The 25,210-nt window shown below is 41.9% G+C and overlaps 1 protein-coding gene across 1 annotated transcript in view; it reads left to right on the plus strand.

Annotated features, from left to right (window-relative positions):
- The first annotated feature begins 19,696 nt into the window (after positions 1-19,696).
- dnmbp (dynamin binding protein) overlaps positions 19,697-25,210 on the plus strand; it is a 113,206-nt gene continuing 107,692 nt past the window's right edge. The window contains exon 1 of the mRNA XM_084077978.1: positions 19,697-19,948. The gene's annotated coding sequence lies outside the window, so the exon portion shown is untranslated. The remainder of the gene's footprint in view (positions 19,949-25,210) is intronic.

Consider the following 25,210-nt stretch of genomic DNA (forward strand, 5'->3'; position numbering starts at 1 on the left):
TTTTCATCCCATTTGTTTTAGTCAACACCGAATTTCGGATAAATGTTACAACCAGTCACAGCATGCACCAGAGGACTCGCTGGACACTCATCTTAGTCAATTATTCTGCTAAATATGGAATGTGGCTTACACCCTGTCCTTTACTGGCAGAGTAAACACATGACTGACATGGTTCCATGGCTGTATGATGATGGTGTGATCGATCCTTATAGTCTTGAGCATAGCCTGTATGCTTTGACTCTGCACAGGTTTGTGAATATTTATAGTTGTAAATATGCTGTAAAAAGAATGGTTGCATTCATTGTAATTGTACATAGTCTAACGTTTCATTCTTAATCATGTTCAATGATACCCCTTACATTGTTTATGCTTTACTGCATGACCAGGTACTAAGGATGCTAGGCTTGCAGAACACAGAGAGCATGAAAGTCCTGGCCAACGAGAAGTCAAGATCTCATTAAGCAGCTGGTCTAGTTTGTAACAGCGGGACAAGCCAAGAAAAACTGCCCAAAACTGGACCGAACATCGGTCCTGGCCCCAGGCAAAGACTGGTCAATGAGAGCAGACCTCGACAAGCAGCTATACGCTTCCCCATTGACGTCACAATCACCACATTGAGTCACGACATTGAGGCATCTCCCTGTGGTTGACAACTGAGAAGCGAGTCCTGTTAGTCGGCTGACGGTCCCATGTCCAGATAACCTTTAGTCTAGTTATCTCCAATCATCACTTTAAAGGGTAATAATATTCTTCAGGATCAACAAAGTTATATTAAGGAAGGACTGACTCATAGTCTGAAAGTACTATCTACTTCTTCATTTCTTCATCCTGTTTGCCACTTCTGAGTGATCAGTCCTGTCGACATTTTCTGTGTCCTCGTAAGTCGCATAATAGGCCCTATCGCATCCAGTAACTTTCCCGGAACCCACTATTCTGGTGTGTGTGTGTGTGTGTGTGTGTGTGTGTGTGTGTGTGTGTGTGTGTGTGTGTGTGTGAGTGTGAGTGTGTGTGTGTGTGTGTGTGTGTGTGTGTGTGTGTGTGTGTGTGTGTCTGTGCGTGTGTGTGTGTGTGTGTGTGTGTGTGTGTGTGTGTGTGTGTGTGTGTGTGTGTGTGTGTGAGAGAGAGAGATAGAGACATCCTGTCACCCAGATGTGTCATTTTAGCAATAATCAATCAATCAATCAATCAAACGTTATTAACTATAAAGAAAACATCACATGGATGCACCTGGGACGTATCATCAGTGTTGTAGCCTGGGTTATAGGGTGTTTCGGGTCTCGCAACAACATACACCCTCGCCCAGGTGACCCAGCCGGGGTTGATCATGCCCCGACTTACGTCCCAGTAGCTATCCACAGTCAGTCCTATAGGGAAAGACAGGGCCACTCAGTCCGCTTCTCCGGAACTACTCTACCGGGCTCTGGCACGTCGATTAAGGACATTAAGGACACACTAAGGACACATGGTCCATAGCAATATAAAATAACATACAAATACAAAGACAAAATATAGCTGCAAGCAGCAATTAGCGGTTTCGAGAATAATGGCAGACTGGCAGACTGTGACAAGAGTGGCAGACTGGCAGACTGGCAGACTTTGACAGAGTGGCAGACTGGCAGACTGGCAGACTGGCAGACTTTGACAGAGTGGCAGACTGGCAGACTGGCAGACTGTGACAGAGTGGCAGACTGGCAGACTGGCAGACTGTGACAGACTGTGGCAGACTGGCAGACTGGCAGACAGACAGACTGTGGCAGACTGGCAGACTGGCAGACTGGCAGACAGACAGACAGTGACAGAGTGGCAGACTGGCAGACTGTGACAGACTGGCAGACTGGCAGACTGTGACAGAGTGGCAGACAGACAAACAGACAGACTGTGACAGAGTGGCAGAGTGGCAGACTGGCAGACAGACAGACAGTGACAGAGTGGAAGACTGGCAGACAGACAGACTGTGGCAGACTGGCAGACTGGCAGACAGACAGACAGTGACAGAGTGGCAGACTGGCAGACAGACAGACAGACTGTGACAGAGTGGCAGACTGGCAGACAGACAGACAGACAGTGACAGAGTGGCAGACTGGCAGACAGACAGACAGTGACAGAGTGGCAGACAGGCAGACAGACAGACTGTGACAGAGTGACAGAGTGACAGAGTGGCAGACTGGCAGACTGGCAGACAGACAGACAGACAGACAGTGACAGAGTGGCAGACTGGCAGACAGACAGACAGTGACAGACAGGCAGACAGACAGACTGTGACAGAGTGAGAGAGAGAGAGAGAGAGAGAGAGAGAGAGAGAGAGAGAGAGAGAGAGAGAGAGAGAGAGAGAGAGAGAGAGAGAGAGAGAGAGAGCAAAGTGCACATGTCTGAATTAACAGGGTCATGTTTTGCATAATGCAATTTAAATGTAAACTGTGACAAGTGGGGTTTGAGCCGTGGACCTTTGGCACATGAGACCAACACTGTATTGATCAAGCTATTCAATCCACAGCCTTGGTCAGTGAGAAGGGAGAATCCAACAAAACAAAACAAAACAAAAGAGGGAATGAAGTACATCATACATTGAAAACAACTACTCTCAATAAGCGTTTCATTTAACAATTGCATGTTTATTCATTGATACAGTCATGTTGTGTGTAATGCAATTGAGTTGAGGTCTGCATGAGGTGAGATTTGAACCGGCGACGCTCTGGTATCAAGGCAGATGATTAAGCCATTGGGCCAACAGACCCGAACTGATGAAAAGGGAGTTCACACACATGACACACTTTCACGCAAATTGCTCAGAAATACTGGATTTAAATGTTTTTCAAACTGCTCAAAATTGCAGACAATCTAAGGGCGGAGTTCACTGGTTAACAATTGCACATGCATTCATTGATACAGTCATGTTGTGTGCAATGCAATTATAATGAATTCTACATGACGTGGGATTCGAACCAGGAACCCTGTGGTTTCAAGGCAGATGATTAAGCCATTGGGCCAACAGACCTGTACTAGTGAAAAGGGAGTTCACACACATGACACACTTTCACGCAAATTGCTCAGAAATCCTTGGTTTAAATGTTTTTCAAACTGCTCAATATATTTCGGAATGGAAACTAGTGGAAAATAGTCGATCTACAAGCTCACAACGCGTTGCTATCTAAAAAGGTGTGAGATTGTAGATCGGCTATTTTCACAAGAAAGTATGTCATACATAAAAAAAAACTACTCTCAAAAGCATTTCGTGTTATTGTCTAAACATTGCACTTGTCTGAATTAACAGGGTCATGTTTTGTACAATGCAATTTAAATGTGAACTGTAATAAGTGGGATTCGAACCAGGGACCTTCGGCACATGAGACTCACACTCTACTGTGGAGCTATCCAATACACAGCCTTAGACAGTGAAAAGGGAGAATCCAACAAAACAAAACAAAAGCGCGAATGAAGTACGTCATACATTGAAAATAACTACTTTCAAGTATGAATTTCTCGTCATCTTTAACAATTGCACATGTATTCATTGATATAGTCATGTTGTGTGCAATGCAATTATAATTAAGACTACCTGAGGCGGGATTCGAACCGGCTACCCTATGGTTTCAAGGCAGATGATTAAGCGATCAAGCTATTGAACCAACACACCTGAACCTGTGAAAAAGGGCCTCAAACATGTATTTGACACAGTTTCATGCAAATTGCTCAGAAATCCTGGATTTAAATGTTTTTCAAACTGCTCAAAATTGCAGACAATCTAAGGGCAGAGCTTACTGGTCAAAGTGATACATGTGTTCCTCATGAGTCAAGGCACATGTGTAAGCAGGTTTAACGGCTGTCGGCCAAACGAGGCATGACTTTTGCCTGTTTAAAGTTTGCATTTTCAAAAAATTGCTATAGCGCCCCCCTTTGACCAATTGGAGTAAGATTGGTTTCAGTGATACTTGGAAGGACCCTCTACAATATTGCAAAGTGTCAAACAAATGTGAGTCTGCATGTATGTGTTAGGGGCAGATGAATAATTTAAAAAAAGCTGCAATTTTCATTGGCTTATAAAAGCTTAACGTTTTCACTTATGGAAAATCCGCTAAGTTACGTTTGTCGGCATTGGTCCAAAGTTCATGTGTATACAGTTTCGTACAGATTGCTCATAAATCCCAGGAGAAGTGATTTTTTTACTGCTTTTTACTGCTTTTCATAGAATTCGAAATGGTGGGAGATTTAAAGGTCAGAGGTCAAAAGTCAAACAGCGAAAGTTGTTAGGCATGAGGAGACGCATGTGTGTATCGAAGTTTCATGGCTGTAGGTCGAACAGGGCATGAGCTGTACCTGTTCAAAGTTGGCATTTTCAATTGAGTGCTACAGCGCCACCCTTTGGCCAATGGTTGTGAGTTTCGGGTTTTCGCCGTTTGGCATAGCCCTCTACCATATTGCCGAATTTCATAAGAAGTGACCAGGCGGTTAGGCCAGAACTGGCAAAACCGGCGGAAGATCATGAATTCTTACAGATGTAATAGGGTTCGAAGCCTGATAGGCTCTCGAAACCTAACAAAGGCAGACATAGTCCACATAAGATCATAAATTCATATACAGGCTCACACGCCAATGGTTCCACAATTTAGAGACAAACCTGACCGAACTCAGTAAAGAGTTATTCATAATTCAAATTATACTGTTGGCAGAATCAGACAGCCAGCCTACAGTACACATATGTACATGAGGTTCCGCAGCACAGCGGAGCAGGTGGGTATGCCGATACTGACGGACATTTGGCTTGAGCTGCTGCATCGTGGCACTGGTGTGCAAAAAGCTTTGTATACTTTGTATATATATTTGTAAAAAATTATATACAAGTAGGCCTACAATACAAGTTTTACACACACCATTATGCAGTAAAGTGATTTGATTCATTCTCCATTATTGTAAGCAAGGGTTATGAGCCCCGCTGTGCAATAGTCTTTCCTATTAATTCTTCTCTTCTTTGACCATCGTTTAGTATAGTGGAGCGGCTAAATGCTTTTTATTGGCAGAATCTTTCAGTTGATGATAAAAGCGTGGAAATTGGCATGAGCAGTCTCCATGGGTCACTTGACAAGAAAATTGTCCGAGGCAGTTGTAATTTCAAGATGGCGGCCATTTTTCAAGATGGCCGATACCTTAGTGAGCAGTTAAGTGATATGATGGTTTATTTGGTGATACAAGCATGAAAATTGGCATGAATAGTCTCTGTGGGTCACTTGACAATAGGCCACCCACAGCTACTTCACATTTCAACATGGCGGCCATTTTTCAAGATGGCCAACACTTTAGTGGAGCATTTAAGTTATATAATGGTTCATTTGGTGATACAAGCATGAACATTGGCATGAGCAGTCTCTGTGGGTCACTTGACAATAAGCCACCCACAGCTACTTGAAATTTCAAGATGGCGGCCATTTTTCAAGATGGCCACCACCTTAGTGGAGCAGTTAAGCTTAAGATACAAGCATGAAAATTGCCATGAGCCGTCTCAAAAGGTCATTTGACAAGAAACCCCACAACCACCGCTTGAAATTTCAAGATGACTGCCGCCCGCCATGTGGATCTTTAAATGATACCTTTTCTCATAGAAATGTATTGGGTTCCTCAAAAAGCTCTGTCAAGAGAGGTTGTTTGACTGTGTTTTGTCTGACTACTCGCCCACGACCAGTCCAGTTTGGTAAAACCTGTCAGGAGTTGCCTCCCACCGGCATAGCTCTCAGGGTTCACTGAGGTACACAAGCTATCTTACCACGACAAGGTACAGTAACAGTCACAGGGGCGGATTTATTTTTTATTTTTTAACTAACAGCCATTACATGTGTCAAATAAATACTAAGAAATGGGGAAACAAAAAATATGACTAATAAATGAGCACAGTTGTGGTGCTGATTAGCACAGTTGTGGTGCTGAACGGACAGTGCTCCAAAATTATAATTGAGCAATGGCTAATACTGAATGGCAGTAGCCACGGAACCATGACAAACTATACTAAGGAACTAAACTGAAAATATGCTTCACCGTTACGTATGGCAGTGGAAGGCAGTGGAAGCAATGTTACAAAGTAACAACTGAAAATTACACACTAATAGACTGGTGACAAAGTAAAACATGATGCACTGATGTGGCGAGGGGAAGTCGAGCCATAGGCTTACACTTGAAAACACAGAGGACAACGGGGAATAACTCTGGCAAAATAAACATGCAAATAGGTTCTAGCAGGGGCAACTATATAGGCATGTGCAACTGAGTCCATATCTGAAGCACTTACTGTACACCTTCCAGTACATGCCTTGGTGCACCCACATTTGGTCAACTCCCAACAACTCTCCGCAATAGGTGGAAGTGGAGTCCAGAAGACTTTCCACTTCTCGTCCTGTTCCACCCATCCCCAGTCAGATGGCTCGGCATTTGTGGATGTCGCTTCAATGCCTGTCCCCACACGTATCCAGCCTCATAAGAAGCATGTTTGGCATGCTCTTTGAGTGCTGCTTGAGTTGGTGGGATCAAGTCATAATGTCTTTGCTTTCTGGCAAAGAGATCAAGATGTAGATGCTCTCTTTTGGGCCCTTTCCAGCTCTGTGATGTTGAACCTAAGTTTACAGCTTAAATTATATTTTGCTCTGTTTCTTGTCAATGTGCTTTCTATGCCATCACCTTCATCTAGTCGGGTTAGACTAAGTAAGATAGGTAGAGCATTGATCTTATGAAATAATGGAACATTTCTTGCAATGGTATCATAACCAGTACGATCGTGCTCTCTGTTGAATAAACTCGGCTGAATGAGTTTTTCCTTGGTGACCTGCTGACAAATGAAACATCTGTCCCAGTTAGTTTTCTCAACTGTTATGATGGCTTCTGCCATGTCTGCAGCATATAGGCAGAGGCCGAGGGTTTATCCTTTTACCACCTTTTACCAAGCACTTTGATGTATGGGATACAACTAAGTTCGTGCCTTAACCCTACACCTAGTCCGATCGTTCATCCAATGCCATTTAAATCCTGTGCGATCTGTACACCATCCGGTTAACTAAAACCCCATTAACCTTGGCTCGGCTCTCCCGCGCTGGCACAACCTGTCAATTCAGGTGCGGCTATCTAATTGTTTTGGGGTAAATTAGACAGCATTTGGGGTACTAACTTTCAATTAGCTGACATTGAACCCCACTCTGAGTTTAACAGCAGTGATATATCACCAGTGTGCCCTGGTAGTGCGGATATTCACTCTTATCTAATCTATCTATGATCAACAAATCAACACAACTGTATTGTGATGTGTTAAAAGTTGTTCTTTAGCATAATAACAATAATCGTATAATTGTCCTTAATGAAAAAAAACACACATTTCTATGAGAAAATGTATCTTTTGAGGATCCAGGGGGCGGCCATCTTGAAAATAGAAATTTCAAGTGGATGTGAGTGTTTTCTTGTCAAGCAACCCTTAGAAACTGCTCATGCCAATTGTAATGCCTGTATCAACAAATAAACCATTATATAACTTAATTGCTCCACTAAAGTGTTGGCCATCTTGACAAATGGCCGCCATCTTTAAATTTCAAGTAGCTGTGGGTGGCCTATTGTCAAGTGACCCACAGAGACTGCTCATGCCAATTTTCATGCTTGTATCACCAAATAAACCATTATATAACTTAATTGCTCCACTAAAGTGTTGGCCATCTTGAAAAATGGCCACCATCTTGGAAATTCAAGTAGCTGTGGGTGGTCTATTGTCAAGTGACCCACAGAGACTGCTCATGCCAATTTTCATGCTTGTATCACCAAATAAACCATCATATCACTTAACTGCCCACTAAGGTGTCGGCCATCTTGAAAAATGGCCGCCATCTTGAAATTACAACTGCCTCGGACAATTTTCTTGTCAAGTGACCCGTGGAGACTGCTCATGCCAATTTTCACGCTTTTATCATAAATTGAAAGATCGTAGCACTTAGCTGCTCCGCTAGTAGGCCTAATAGGCAGCAATGGAGACCTCATGTCACCTGTCCTGGGCTGGGATTTGCCATAAGGGGTGCAAGGTACCCAAGGCTAAGGGAAGCAGGGTTGAAAGGCTGATCCGAAAGCCATGTCTTTCAACAGGCCATGAATTATATAGCTGATTTGAATCTGAAATGGCCATCGCCATGCAATATGGAGTTCAGTTTGACCACTTGGGGGAGCCACTCCACCGCATTTTGCCATGCTCAGTTAAGTTTTGACCAAGTACATCCAGCTTCTGCTAAATGTGTAAATTGCACTATATGGTACCTTATGACTCCAGGAGCGGCTTTCATTTGAAACTGAATATAAGATCTCTAAAACTCAGCTAGACACTTTTCCCACAAAGGTTATCCTCATGCATCCATAGGCATAACAGGCTATGTCAGTCAAGGTCCTACAGTCAATAAACAGTCAGAAAACAATTCACCACATAGTCTGGGTCAAACACTTAACACTCTGAACTCCAGTATAAACCAAATGTTTTATCACACACTAATACATTATGTTTTTGAGTATAATATTCATGTAATTAAATATACTTCACTATTGTTTATTAGCCTATGTTAGAATGTTGCATGCTACAGTATATTATACATAGAGACAATATTTTTTTTTCTCTCACAAGGTATAACTTTGTATTTCACACAGTTTAATCATGATAATAGGTGTAGCCTGCAGCAAAGTGATTACTAACTAGCATAATATTGAGTGTTATGGCCTCCCTGCTTTGAAATCCAATAGGCCAATAGCTCCGACATTAAACAGTAAACCCGAACCAAACCCGCACCCTAACCCTAACCGCACGCGGATGCCACATAGTCGGAGAAAAGGTCTGTCGGATTAACGCATGCCTCCCTACTGGTACTGCTGTCCCCTACTGTCAAAATGAGACTCCAGTTAAAACAACATAAAATGGTAGGATAAAAAACTTGCAGTACTAGAGGTCCTGGTAGGATATAAAACTAGCAGTACTAGAGGTCCTGGTAGGATAGAAAACCAGCAGTACTAGAGGTCCTGGTAGGATAGAAAACCAGCGGTACTAGAGGTCCTACTAGAGGTCCTGGTAGGATAGAAAACCAGCAGTACTAGAGGTCCTGGTAGGATAGAAAACCAGCAGTACTAGAGGTCCTGGCAGGATATAAAACAAACAGTAATAGAGGTCCTGGTAGGATATAAAACCAGTAGTAGAGGTTCTGTAGGATATAAAACCAGCAGTACTAGAGGACCTGGTAGGATAGAAAACCAGCCCTACTAGAGGTCCTGGTAGGATATAAAACCAGCAATACTAGAGGACCTGGTAGGACATAAAACCAGTAGTAATAGGGGAGGTCATAGGATAGAAAACCAGCAGTGCTAGAGGTCCTGGTAGGATAGAACACCAGTTATATAAACACTGATTAATGAAACACAACAGCAGATGTACAGTATCATTTGTTTGGGTCCTGGGAAACAAACATATTCCAGCAATGTTGCAGCTGTCAGTCCAGTCATCCAAAAGAGAGCCCCCTCACAAAAGAACTACGCGCCAATCTAAAAAACAAGGAGCTTGTATTGTAAGCCTATGCAGCCTCTGGTGACTGTGACTTTAAAAAGAGAACTTTCCACTTGTTGTTTCCTCCCACGGCTCCATTCATAAACACTGCAGTGTTTGAAAACACGTCCTGTCCTGTCTAATGCACAGGAAAACGGAAAAAGTGCACATTGCTGCGGACTCACTGAACAACCCAGAGACTGGGTTGCACTGAAAGTATGACAGAGATATACTGGCATCTCTTCAAGAGAAAACACGGTACAGAGCCCCACTCCATAACACCAACCATGCCTGTAGGTCATTCGTACCATAAATCCAAAGGCCCCTTAGCTGAGAGAGAGAGATGAAGCAGGGACCCCCACTACATGCCATATGTAGTGGGGGTCCCTGCTTCATCTCTCTACCATATCTCTACCATATGTCATATGGTATAAAATTGTATTAATCTGTTTCATAGATTTCATAGATAGATTCATAGACATGTTGACAACTTGTTTGTTTGTTTACACACACATGATCTCTTCTATTAATATATTGGATCCATGTTAATGTGTTAATGTGACATTTAACCACTTAAACCTTCAGTATTTAGTAAAGTTGACCATTGGCTCTGCACTTGGTCTGCTCTTTTTTCCCTCTATACCAAACGTCTTCGCCAAAATTAGCCGATCCACAAGCTCGCAGCGCATTGCAAGGCATTGTGAGCTTGTAGATCTGCTATTTTTAGCAAACGTTCCCTAAAGAATAGGGATTCAAAGGTTCAAGTGGGTGATAATAAAAAATAAAAACATTTGGCGCCCGCCCTGTGGTAACAACAGGAGGTCCCGGAGCCCCTGTTGAAGACCCATGCCATAAAGCATTTTTTCCCTCAACAAACCTGAATAGCAGCTGGACCAAACCATCTTGAGTTGTAACAGGTTCTATTTACAGAACCATGTTGTTCCTTGCCACTTCTCTAGAATGTTTCTCCCAAATGAAGTCAGCGTGGGTCGGATTCTGAAGCTAGCATTATCTCCTTATAAATCTATGATGACCACTGCCCAACCAGCTATTTCGGATAAATGATGTCATTCATTCGGAGGGGAAATGAAAAAAAGAACTTTCAGGCTGTCCCATTGATGGTTATTGACTGCCACACCTACAGTACCATTGAGCTCCATGTATACTTCAATGTATGGTGGTACCGAAAATGGCAAATCTACAAGCCCTCTACAAGCTCACAATGCACTGCATCCACAAGTGTTGTGGGCTTGTATATAGTCGCCGTGTGGAGACGCTGGTGTGTCCTAAGACGAAATAACCTACTGAAACTCTTGTCACACTGTTTACATTGGAAAGGCTTTTCTCCAGTGTGCACACGCAGGTGTGTCTTCAGATTTTCCATCTGACTAAAACTCTTTTCACACTGTTTGCAGTAGAAAGGCTTTTCTCCGGTGTGGACACGCTGGTGTGTCTTCAGGTGACCTATCTGATTGAAACTCTTATCACACTGTTTACAGTGGAAAGGTTTCTCTCCAGTGTGGATACGCTGGTGTTTCTTAAGACTATCTAAGACACTGAAACTCTTATCACACTGTTTACAGTGGAAAGGTTTTTCTCCAGTGTGGATACGCTGGTGTCTGTTCAGACTTCGTGACGCACTGAAACTCTTGTCGCACTGTTTACAGTGGAAGGGCTTTTCTCCAGTGTGGATATGCTCATGTTTGTTCAGGTAACTTAACTTACTGAAACCTTTGTGACACTGTTTACAGATGTGAGTTTTCTTTCCTTTGTAAATCGTCAGATTTTTCTTTACATCTCCTGGTTGAGTGAAAATCTCGGTAAACCGTTGATGACTTTGAGATTTTGGTGGGTCTGTGTCTCCTTGTTTCCGGCTGGTTACAGAGCTGACAATTTGCTGACGGGCCTCTGAGTAGATTTGTCCATGCCTCAGCGTTTGGCGGTTGAGGTCGTCGTGGCTCGGATGAGACGTGAAGGTACAATCAGAAAAGGAGAGCTTAGTCTAGGAGGATTGGGACCACACTCCTCCCAGGAGTGGCGGTTCATGGTCGGCACTGCTGCTGTACATGGATTGTGATGGGAACAGAGTTGTAGGTTCTGTTGAGACTTGAAAATGTGCCCTCTCTATCTCCCTGTATTCTTTGTCTACCAAGGTTCTGTATTCCTTTCTCTCACAACACTACATGTGGACACACTATCGTCTGGTCTCAGTGGAATGAAGTGGACGTCTAAAGTAACTTCACACCTCATATATGCTGGAGCAGAGCTTTGGTCTGACCTCACTCACAACATAATCGGTTGCCGTGCATGCCTAGCTACACCGACGTGTGCAGGATGCCGCCCCCTCCATAATAAGCTCTATTCACAGCAGCCATATTGTGAAGACATTCACAGGTGTTACCAATGATACTAATGAAGGCTCTGTTCCATTCTGGTCAAACAGGGTCAGGGTGCTGATATTGTGCATGTTGGCTCACTGGAAACACTCTGTTACACCAGTGGGACTAAAATGTGGGTCCAGGGACCCTCATGGTTCCTTAAGGGGTTTCCAAATGGCCCTTTACGGGTGTGTACCTCTGAGAGTGTACAAATGGAACCAAATGGACCCGTAAGGTCCATTTGGTTCCATTTGTACACTCTCAGAGTTATGGGGGTCGTGGAAATTGAAAAATCTGAGAACCTTAGCTACACTAAATGGAACAGAGCCTTCATTAGTATCATTGGTAACACCTGTGAAGGAAGTGATACTATGGCTGCTGTGCATAGAGCCTATTGGGCAAGAGTGATGTCATCAATATAACATCATCAACATGACGGCAGAGATCCACATGGAAGCCACGCCATGTCTATTTCATTTTTATGTGTTTATCATTTACTAATTAGTCAAGTAAATGACAGTTTAAGTTAAGTTTGCGGTACAACACGATGTGGTTTAAAACGTCTCATGAAGCGCAGCGACGGGTGATTGTGACGCACCGCTCGTATCAGATATATTGCCAGAATGAACCAAATGTCCAAATCATGGAAATAGTCACTTGTTGATATTCCCAGTAGCTTTATTGAATTCCTTGACCTCCTGAAGGACACGCTTGCAGTGGACCTGTAGATTACTGTCTAAAACCCACTGTTTTTTCACACAACTACTGACTATCAGGAATTGACGATGTGCCGTGAGCGAAACAGGAGAAGACTATTTACAAAATCAAATTTCAGTTGTGATCAATATGACATTACTAACACGTATACGCACTGCAACTCATCGTCACAACACCTCAACGTCCACTGAATTACACTGATTGCCAGAAATAACGTCAAATATTACAGTAACCAACTCACTACAGTCAACCTCACTTGTTTAAATGACAGTTTAAGTTAAGTTTGCGGTACAACACGATGTGGTTTAAAACGTCTCATGAAGCGCAGCGACGGGTGATTGTGACGCACCGCTCGTATCAGATATATTGCCAGAATGAACCAAATGTCCAAATCATGGAAATAGTCACTTGTTGATATTCCCAGTAGCTTTATTGAATTCCTTGACCTCCTGAAGGACACGCTTGCAGTGGACCTGTAGATTACTGTCAAAAACCCACTGTTTTTTCACACAACTACTGACTATCAGGAATTGACGACGTGACGTGAGCGAAACAGGAGAAGACTATTTACAAAATAAAATTTCAGTTGTGATCAATATGACATTACTAACACGCATACGTACTGCAACTCATCGTCACAACACCTTAACGTCCACTGAATTACACTGATTTCCAGAAATAACGTCAAACATTACAGTAACTAACTCGCTACAGTCAACCTCACTTGTTTGTTGCATGCCCACACGTACAGTAAGTCACGTTTGAAGTTCATTGTTTGCGGAAACAACACAATGACTGTATGACAGTCAATATATTCACCCCCCGCCCCGACAGCCTGGGTCTGAAGTGACGCCCATGCTGGCAAAAAAGATATTGTAAGACAAACAATAGCCTGCAGGCCCACATGGTCTCTGTTTGGTGAGAATGGCTTCTGTCACAGAGAGGACAATGACAGCATTTCATATGGAACCACGCTGGGTTCCGGAGCTTTCTCTGAGGCAGTGTGTATGTGGGCCTGTGGCTCTGTCTGTCTGTCTGTATGTCTCTGTTCAGCTGGCCAAACATGGCGTCAATGAAACCCACCAGTTAGCATTCTTAGGGTCAGACCTCTCGTACTCGTACAGTACGTGACTCAACAGCTTACCGTAGATCACTGCCACGCTGTAGGCTGCTCTACAAATGGTCTCTGTTGATTGTATTCGAGGGTGGTTCAAGGCCAGGCTCTGATGGAGTCCCAAGTACAATATGTGTGTCTAAAGAAACACTGAGAGTAATAAAATATATGATTTTAAAAAGCACAGTAATCCGTGATAAGCTGGGGTCGGTTCTTTGTTTACGGTTGGAAAATGTATACCGACAGACAGACCAACAGAACGATAGGCTCTATTCACAGCAGCCATATTATCACTTCCTTCACACGTGTTACCAATGATACTAATGAAGGCTCTGTTCCATTTAGTCTAGCACAGTGGTTTCCACGACCCCCATAACTCTGAGAGTGTACAAAGGTTACACACCTGTAAGGGGCCATTTGGAAGCCCATGAGGGTCCCTGGACCCCAACTGTAGACCCACTGGTGTAACAGAGTGTTTCCAGTGGGCCAACATGCACAATATCAGCACCCTGACTCTGTTTGACCATAATGGAACAGAGCCTTCATTAGTATCATTGGTAACACCTGTGAATGTCTTCATAATATGGCTGCTGTGAATAGAGCCTATTGACAGACAGACTGACCTTCCAACTGACTCAGAACAGGGAAGAATGAGGGAACAGGGAAAGCAAGGAGAGAAAGAGAATATGTCTACATGTACACATAGCATATCCAGCTGGTAGAGTATGTACATAAGGTTATGCATACGGTGCATACACATAGCAGCAGGTATGCACAGTACATGATGTTAGACATTAACATGCAAAAAGAAAATCTCTGCACATTGTCCATGAGAATAAGTTGCAAAGAAAGTATCGGCGCATCGTGAGGTTCAACCACATACCACACATGATATTGTCAGCTTTGAATAATTATCCTACGATAAGCAGACCTAGACTGTCGGTGATAATACTGTATGTACATGTGCAGTAGAGGCCTACTGTCTGTCAGTCATACACACACACTGTGTTGTGCTGAGCAGCGCTCCATGCATTGACTTAATTTCCTGCTATTGTTTTCGCCAGCTATGAGGAAGCTGTCATTACTGCAGACACAGCAGAAAGGTATGGTGTCACACGCACACGTACGCACGCACACACACACACACACACACACACACACACACACACACACACACACACACACACACACACACACACACACACACACACACACACACGCGAACACTCACGCAGCCATAGTTGGGGAAGGTGGTTACCTATTGTACACTATCATCTTCACTTCTAAAACCACATTATACGCAAATGACTATGATTTGGTCTCAGCAAAAATAGCTTTTGTTGTCTTAATGATACGGTATGGAGGAAGGATACAGCCACTGTCAGAGCATGCCAGGCTCCTCGGTGCGAGTTACACCCTTCCACTGTGTGCCAGTTGTACACTTGAGGATAGTCCTTCCTGCCTGATGTAAATCCCTTTGTCCTCTGATCTCGTCTGATCTGGGATTATGACCTTGATTCATATTTCCTAACGCTATTATGACCAATAGAGAAAACATTCCTGTGAGATCCCGAGAGGATTCTTATAGAAATGGCAAGATAGTCCCTCTTAAACCTTCTGTACTGTTACTTAGTAAACAAATATGTAGTTGTTATGCTCTTTTTTCTATTTGTCTTTCTATTTTCTGTGCAAAATGTTCCCTCCAGAATAGGGATGCCAGGGTTCAAGTGGTTCATCTATTATGGACCAATAGCAGCAGCCTACTGGAAAAGATTTCCAGAAATATAACCTGAAATATTTATATTAATATCGGTGACAGAAATTATTTTTGGGAATTTTAGAAATGTTAGATTATTTTGGAAAATTGTAATCAGATTTTGACATTTTGACAAGGCTGAAGTCACTCAGCAGAAAGCATCACACAACCCGTTTTATTTGATTTTAACCTAGTATGTATAAAGCCATAACAGCTCAAGTAAAGTCCTATAGGATAGCCTATAGCACCTTATCTAAGACTATTGCCACGGAAAGTTCCAGACATGACTCTGTATGGGCTGCTACAGTTGGGCCCCTGGGGGTCCCCGGACCCCAATAGTTTATAGTTTTAGTACTGCCATCTTGAAAAAGTAAAAAACAAAAACAAAGGGCCAAACACTATAATTCAAGGGTCTTCAACAGCGGGCCCGGGACCTCTAGGGGGTCCTCAGAGTTACTACAGGGGGCCGCCAGATCTTTGTGTGATAGGATTTATTTTTTACATTAACCACTTGAACCCTAGCAATGCATCCCTATTCTGAGCACTGCGAGGTGTTCTGAGCTTGTAGATCGGCTATTTTCGGCCAAGAGGTTTGGTGTAGAGGGAACAAAAAGCAGACCAAGTACAGTGAAAAGTATTAGTAGTATGAGTGAAAGTATTGACGGTTTAAGTGGTTAAATGTCTGAAAACAAACATTAACATGAATCCAATATACACTGATGATAGTGCTGTCAAACAAGTCTACTGTATGAAGCTACAGTATGTAAAAGTTTACTCTACAACACAATTTGATACAATATGTAGTGGGGGTCCCTGCTTCATCTCTCTCAGCTAGGGGGTCCTTGGGCTGAAACACTTTGAAGACCCCTGGTATCATTTAAAATCACAAGGAGTAATGTGTGATGTTTCTATAAGCCTGTGTGTACAGTAAGTGCCTCAGAAGGGAGTGGACAGTCCTAACATGTGCTGACCTGCACAGGTATTAGCTGTGTTGGGTTGAGTAATTACTGCACTCTGACAAGGCCTTTCTTTGGCCCAAGGGAAGGATTTGCTCTTTTTAAAATGCTATTGTCAAATGTATTCTTCGTTATGTCCTGTTATGTTATGTCTAAAATCAAAAGGCGTCGAACTTCAAAGAAAGACAGTATAGGGGTTCTCTATAGTATTCCTTTTATTTTTGTTTTTCTCATATTTGTATCTGTTTTATTTTATCGTCTTGTTTTTTATTTTCTGTTCTCTTAACCTTTTAATAACTTTGTTCTTTTATAAAGTGTTTCTTTCGCTTTCACTTTGGTCTTGATGCTCTTGATTTTTACGTTTTGTGTTAAAGCACTTGGAATTGGCTTCTTGTTGAAGTGTGCTATATAAATAAACTTGCCTTGCCCTGTACTTTTGTACTTTTGCTTGAGTAAAAGTAAAGTATTGGCATCACAATATACTTAAAGTACCAAAAGTAAAAGTACTAAAATGTTTGAAAATAGCAGATCTACAAGCTCACAACGTGTCACGATGTGACGCGTTGTGAGCTTGTAGATCGGCTATTTTCAATTAGTCTATGTATGAAATAGGGCTAAAGTGGTTAATGTATGTTTCATAATAATATTATAAAACATACATTAACCACTTTAGTCATCATCATATTATAATCATTTATATCTGCAAAGTAACTAGTAACTAAAGTTTTCAAATAAAAAAGTGTAATATATTTGCCTCTGAGATGTAGTGGGGAAGTAAAAGTACTGAAAATGGGTACAGTACTTAAGTAAATGTACTTGTTTCCTGAGGAGCTAACAGTGTAGGAAACATGTCTTCATAATTTGTTTTCACTCAGGCATTAGTCATGGCCACCACCACGGGGCTTTGGTTGATGTCAGCGTGGAGAATGTGGAGTCCAGATCCCATAGCCCGGAGGGACACAGAGGTGCTGCAATTGGCTGTTTGGTTGCCAGGCAACCTTGAGTTTCTAAATCAGTGGTTATCAATCCTTTTCATGTCAAACACCCCTGGGCCCTGTCTGAAATGTGTCAGGGACCCCCTTAAGAGAAGATTTGTCATCATTTTGTCATATATAGCAGATCTACAAGATCACAACGCATAGCATGGCAATGCGTTGTGAGCTTGTAGATGGGGTATTTTCGAATAGCTAAAAAATAAACCCTCTTGGACCCTCCATACCTGTGGTTCTCAAAGTGGGGTCCGGGGACCCCCAGGGGTCCTTGAGGGAGTTCCAGGGGGTCCCCAGCTAAATGATGGATCGTTAGGAACCAAATGGACCCTTATGGGTCTGCAACTCTGTACAAATGGAACCAAATGGACCCTTATGGGTCTGTAACTCAGCGAGTGTACAAATGGAATCAAATGGACCCGTGTACACTCTCAGAGTTAAATTAACATTGGTTTTACAATATATATTGGAGTTCCAGAGATATAAATGCCATCAAATGGGGGTCCGTAGCCTAATGCATTTCAAACTGTGGGTCCTTGAAATCAAAATCGATTGAAAATCCCTGCTATAGAGCCGTAAAAATCTTCTCTTATGGGGGTCCTTGGCATATATTTTCGAATGGGGGTCCGCGGATTAATAAGTGTCAATTTGGGGGTCCCTGAGATGAAGAAGTTTGGGAACCACTGCTCTAGTGAAACGGACCTGTAAGTTGGCTCTGTACTTGGTCTGCTCTTGTTTCCTTCTATACAAATCTCTGACAGAAATAGCAGATCTACAAGCTTACAATTAATGCATCACTTTGTGACCTGTTGAGAGCTTGTAGATTGGTTATTTCTGGCGAATGTTTCCCCCAGAATAAGGGAACGCTATAGGGTCCAAGTGGTGTTGAAACTGTCCCTCATTTTACTGGGGACCCCCTGGAACCCTCTTAAGGACCCCTGGCATGGACGGATTATGCGACCGGGGGGGCCAATGGGGCCAGTGTCCATGCAGGGGCCCTTGACCATCTGGGGCCTGTCGACACTTAGCCTACTTTTGAATGTAAATATATTCATATATAATTTCATAAGATATATGATAATATGCTGAATATATTTAAATATGGTTAACGCTCATATGGGCCTACAGAACAAATCCAATGTTGCCAAAAAGAAGCAACTAGGCCAGATGAGCACAAACACACACATAGCAGCTATTTGAAAATAGCACATCTACAAGCTTGTTGTGTTGGGGTCCTTGACATGAAAGAAGCACTGGTTTAAACAACAAGCCCAAATAAGCAACCAGACTTTAGAAATGAGCCCAAATAAGCAACTACACTTGAGAAAAACGCGACGCGCAACTACCAGTATTTACAATCGACTTTACAGAAAAACTAGTCCAAAGTCGCTTATAATAAGCGGACATGGCAACACAGTACAAGTTAAGTAGCCTATTTGAAAGATGCTTAATTATCAAAATGTTTTGACATACCATATCATATAAACACTGTTGGTTAACTTCTGTATCGATCACATTTCTACAGGCGTTGTGAGCTTGTAGATCTGCTATTGCGGCCAGGCCAGGGGCCTCCTTTAGTCCCTGGCCCCTGAGTATCAATAAGAGTTGCTGTCTATGTAAGACAGCAGCAAGTAACTAAGTACATTTACTCAAGTACTGTAGGCTACTTAAGTAACATTTTGAGGTATTTTTTACTTTACTGGAGTATATACAATTTTCAGTAGCCTACTTTTACTTCTACTTCACTACATCTCAGAGGCAGATATTGTACTTTTTACTCCACTACAATATTTGAACACTAGTTAGTTACTTTGTAGATTTTGAATATTATTACAAAACATACATTAACCACTTCAACCCTATACATTTCGGCCACTTGAAAATAGCAGATCTACAAGCTCACAAATGTTTTTTATACATTTGAAAAAATGGGACTTTCTGCATAATGAGTGCTTTCTACTTTTGGTACATTTTGATACCAAAACTGTTGTACTTTTACTCAAGTATGAAAGTAGTTTTTATTCCGGACTTTTACTTGTATTTCTACATTGTGGTATTGATACTTACTTAACCATTCGAGTACTTTTCCCACCCACTGCATGTGATCCATTGCATTTTGCCGCCCAATGAGATCGATCGACTACAAACCAGAATGAACCAATCAGAGCGCAGAGCGTCCCTCGGAGCTATGGGAGCTGAGGTGCTTGTACTGAGATGACAGCTGATTCTCAGGGACAGTGTCACTGTAGTGGAAGCTCTGCAACTGACAACTGATCTGGACACTAAAACAACACTTTTACTCCATAACAGCTCAATCAAACAACTTTAACAATGAGATCCTGGCGGGGGAAATGAATGTATTTACATCTTTATGGACTGGGATGAGTCTGACCCTGATGATCTGACTGCAAAAAGGAAAGAAAACAAGCCCACATCATGTAAAACAGTTGGATCATGATTCATGGGGTGAATGTAACGGATCTTCAGATTGAACGTCTCTAAACAGGTAAGAAACGCATACTAATAATCTAAGCCTTCTTTTGGAGTTTTGATGTTTCTTTTTGCAAAGGAAATGTGTTTAAAAAAAGCACATTCCCATGACTGGACTGGACTTCCATCCCGATCTGGATAGAGACACATTGGAAACTTTTTTTGTACAGGTTTTACTTTGAACTAATAATAACTGTACTAGCCTGGGATCAAGACTATCATAGATGTATTTGATCGATTTTAACATTTGCATATCTATATGAAAGTAAAAGTCAGACTCTGAGGATTCATAGAGGACTCTATGATAGTCTTGATCCCAGGCTAAACTCTATTAGTTATACACTGTTAAACAAGACACCAACAATAGTTTCCTCTCCCACCTGTTTACACATTAAATATGTATGATTATGTGTCTTTTTGAAAGCCAAACGGTGAAGGACTGAATATTATATCCAGTATTCCAGTATCCAGTATATTATATACTGCTGACCAGTGTTTTTGTTGGGGCGTACCTAGCCATGGATCCATGGCTGTCATGACCGTCATGGCTGAACCTCAAAATAGTGTTTGCACTTTCTCCCTTTTTGGTCCGTACATCTACATAAACGTTCAGATTTCATAGCTAAAGTGCTTAACCAATGGCCACGGATGTTACGATTATGTTCGGGCCCTTAGAAGTACCCGTATATTCCGTATTGTTCAATAAAAAGCATTTTTTATCCGATTGGTGGCCATTTTCTCATAGAGTTATAATGTATTAGAGTGCAATACACCTCCCAACCGATAGGGTCGCGTAGTTGAAAGCGTATGGAAAAAATAACCACCGATCGCATTAAAATGCTTTTTATTGATCAGTACGGAACATACGGGTACTTTTGAGGGCCCGTACAGTATTGTAACATCCGTGGCCATTGGTTAAGTACTTTATATTTTAAATTTGAACGTTTATGTAGATGTGCGGACCAAAAAGGGAGAAAGTGCAAAGAGTATGTTGAAGTTCATCCATGACTGAGAGTTATGTATCAGGGCTAGGGCGTACGTATATTTTCCAGAGTTTACTAACAGATCCAGTCAGAGCTCAGTGAGGTGGACATTAGAACTGTTTAGCACATAGTGATGGGAAAAGAAGATGCATGTCACTTTATATTGTACGTTCACAGTTCACACGATCATTGAAATGCAGCGGTGGAAAAAGTACTTACATTTTGTCTTAACCCTTTAAGACCTGAGGCGATTCTTAAAAATGTTTTCTAAAACAGTTTTTTGAAAAAAAATCTGAAACAGTTTTTTTCAAGGTTTTTCAAAAATAGCAGATCTACAAGCTCATAGCGCGGCACTCGGTGCCGTGCTATGAGCTTGTATATCTGCTATTTTTGAATAGCCAAAGAAATCTAAAGTGACACAGATGCGTTCCAGGTCTTAATGGGTAAAAGTATCAATACTGCAATGTAGAAACACTGTTACAAGCAAAAAGTCAATAAAAAAATGTAAATGTAATGTAATCAAAATGTACTTGAGTAAAAGGATTAGCATCAAAATATGAAAGTACCAAAAGTAACATTTGTCATCATGCCGAATGTCATCATGTCTAAAATGTGTAAAATATCTTTTGAAAATAGCCGATCTACAAGCTCACGACACAACGTGTTGTGAGCTTGTAGATCAGCTATTTTCAAATAGACAAAGTTCAAATAGGGCTGAAGTGGTTAATGTATGTTTTGTAATAATAATCAAAAGTAACTAGTAACTAGTAACCAAAGTTGCAGTGGAGTAAAAGTACAATATTTGCCTTTGAGATGTAGTGGAGTACAAGTAAAAGTATAGACAATTGGAAATACTCCAGTAAAGTAAAATTACCTCAAAATTGTACTGAAGTACAGTACTTGAGTAAATGTACTTACTTTCCACCACTGTTTAAATGTGTCTTTCTGTCTGTCCTATAGGCTACACATGATGCACTAATACACACAACTTTGCTACACATAATTCCCTTCGCCCTAGAATGGCTGTGATATTACATACATTTCATTAGCCTTGGATCAAGTAGATTATCATAGATGTATTTTATCGAGTCTGACCTTTATCAAACTTGATGATTATAAGACTCAAAAGTCAGACTCAATATAAAATACGTAAATATGATAATCTTGATCCAAGACTAACATTTCATGTATTCTTTGAAATGTATGTAATGTTATCACATGCTGTGAGCAGTGATTCTCATGCACTTTTTATTTTTTCAAGGACACTTTACATTTGATAAGACTTTTTAACTCTCTGTCTTCGACCCCAATCTAATAGTTAGACATGATTTCATCCCTGATTTAGCTCCATTAAGAACCTCTCACTCCGCTATACAGCTCCGAGATGAGGTTCTATGTGGATGTCACCCGGAATCGGTGGAACGGCCGCAAAGGCTCCGCTGTTTACCCTTTTGTCAACATCGTATCCCAAACCTAATGGTAGATTCCACACCGCACGGATGTTTGGTTCGGGGCATAATATTTTAGGTCCGGAGCAAAACTACCCGTTTAAATCGCTTATTTAGTCAGCCTGTGGCCATGTTTCCCATTCAACCCGGAAAACCCCCCTACGTCCACTGCCAGTACTGCTCCCGGTTTGGCTACAATGGAAAACATGGCCACAAGCTGACTAAATAAGCGATTTAAACGGGTAGTTTCGCTCCGGACCTAAAATATTATGCCCCGAACCAAACCTTAAACATCCGTGCGGTGTGGAATCTACCATTAGTTTTGGGATACGATGTTGACAAAAGGGTAAACAGCGGATTACATACTGTATATGGAACGTCTGTCTGCCTATCTGCCTATCTGTCTGTCTGTCTGTCTGTCTGTCTGTCTGTCTGTCTGTCATCCATATTCTGGAGGGAACATTCCGCATTGCGACACGTTGTGAGCTTGTAGATCTGCTGTTTTTTGACGCAGAGAATTGGTGTAGTGTAGACAGAAACAAATCGGTCCAAGTATCAGAGACACCTCGGGTCCAGTATCGGTCATTTAGCTGCCAGGGGACCACCTGGAACCTCCTCAAGGAGTCCTGGGGGGGTCCCTGAACCCCACATTGAGAACCACTGCATCAGACCTCAGGTTCAGGCACAGTGCAGCACCTCTAGAAGTTCTTTTTGAAGTACATTTGGAAAATGTTTCGGAAATAGCAGATCTAAAAGCTCACAACACGCCGCGATGCGACACGTAGTGAGCTTGTAGATCGGCTAGTTCCACTATTTTGTAACATATTTTGAGTATAAAATATAAAATATTGTGTATTTTGGCCATAATATGAGGCATTATACATTTTTTGATTATTGGTATCGGTCATTGTCAGTCATTTCTTTCTGTATTTAAGTTTTTCGTCATATCTACCCCCGTGCAACTTTGTTTACAAGGCCTAAAAGCCTTTGACAATTAATCGTCAAGCAAAATGTCATAATCGTGACAGCCCTACAAATGGGTTGCATTCAAGTGTACTCAAACAGTGTGTTCAATGACTCAACAGTGCATGTCTCTCCATTGATGGCTGGGTAACGCTTACATGACCTTCGGGGTCATGTGTTGTAGCGTCAAGGGGGATTTATACTTAGTTGTTTTCCGCTGTCAGTCACAACTGAAAATAGAGTCATCATAACGCATCGCCCTGCGACGTGCCGTGACTCCATCTTTTCACTTATTTATGGACCGCAATGGAAACGCGCGTTGGCTTTTTTTAATAGGCTCTATTCACAGCAGCCATGTTATGAAGACATTCACAGGTGTTACCAATGATGCTAATGAAGGCTCTGTTCCTTTCTGGTCAAACAGAGTCAGGGTGCTGATATTGTGCATGTTGGCTCACTGGAAACACTCCGTTACACCAGTGGGTCTACAGTTGGGGTCCAGGGACCCTCAAGGGCTTCCAAATGGCCCCTTACAGGTGTGTAACTCTGAGAGTGTACAAATGGAACCAAATGGACCCGTAAGGGTCCAGACTCCATTTGGTTCCATTTGTACACTCTCGGAGTTATGGGGGTCGTGGAAACCACTGTGCTAGACTAAATGGAACAGAGCCTTCATTAGTATCATTGGTAACACCTGTGAAGGAAGTGTCTGTGACCTGCTGGCATTGTGCACAGGGGATTTGGGAATGATAGGTCCAGCGGTCTGCAGACAGACAGACAGACAGACAGACAGACATACACTTATAGATGGCTAGACTGCTGTGCTATAAAAAGATATCTTCTTAGGCTAACTGTTGTGTAACACAGAATATAACACGTGTATTAATAGAATTTTGTGCTCTGTCATGAATGTGTATTGCAAGCTGCTGGACAGAGTGTGACCTCAGGTCAGGATGGTCAGGTGCTCTCATTTAAAGGCAGAGTCTGTAATCATAATGTAAACAAAGGGCAGCCCAGTGTTGCTGATGCTGTAAAATGCTTTGTTTACATCACATTGGTAAAGTTTACGGGCCTGTGTTTCCAATATTTTCATCGTTTTACGAGCACCAAAATGGTTATATTCCTCAAATTATCCATGTGAATCAATAAACCTCAAATGTATAATGTGAAACAAATTACAGATTGGATCTTTTTAAGCATCAAACAAGTGGTATCAGCGGTAATAGAGAAGACACTTAAAATCTGTTCCTCATTCAGCACCTGCATGATAGCTTCACATCCCTCTATTGCATTGGTGGTTTGTACAGGCCAAGCCTCAACAAAGACAAACAGCTGAGGTTTGCCAGTCTTGTCATGTCTTTTTTTAAATATATTTTTGAGGCTTTTCTGCCTTTATTTATTTATAGTGGCAAGTGGAGATGGACAGGAACGGGTCTCGAACGCGCAATGCACTGTCAGGCTACATTAGAGCCAAAGTGCCCGGACCCGCTAGGTCAGCGGTCCGGGCCAGTCTGGTCATTTCAACTGTGATTGAAATGCTTCCCGCGTGGTTTTGGTGCAATCATTTGGCTGGTTAAACAAAGCTTTAGCAAGCATTTCAGTTCTTCTTTCTTGACACGATAGTCTTTCTTTTTCCTACCAGTTCTTTAGAGTATGTTCTGTTTTTATTTGAGCAAGTGGTTAACCCATTTAGACCGGGAACGCATCTGTGTCATTTTTTGATTTCTTTGGCTATTCAAAAATAGCTGATATACAAGCTCATATAATATATGAGCTTGTATATCTGCTATTTTTGAATATTATGTCATATTATGAGCTTGCAGATCTGCTATTTTCTTTTTTAAATCATGAAAATGTGTGCAAATCTTTGAATATATATGTGCA

This window comes from Gymnoscopelus microlampas (assembly GCF_963454915.1).
Source record: "Gymnoscopelus microlampas genome assembly, chromosome: 14".
Lineage (NCBI taxonomy): Eukaryota > Metazoa > Chordata > Actinopteri > Myctophiformes > Myctophidae > Gymnoscopelus > Gymnoscopelus microlampas.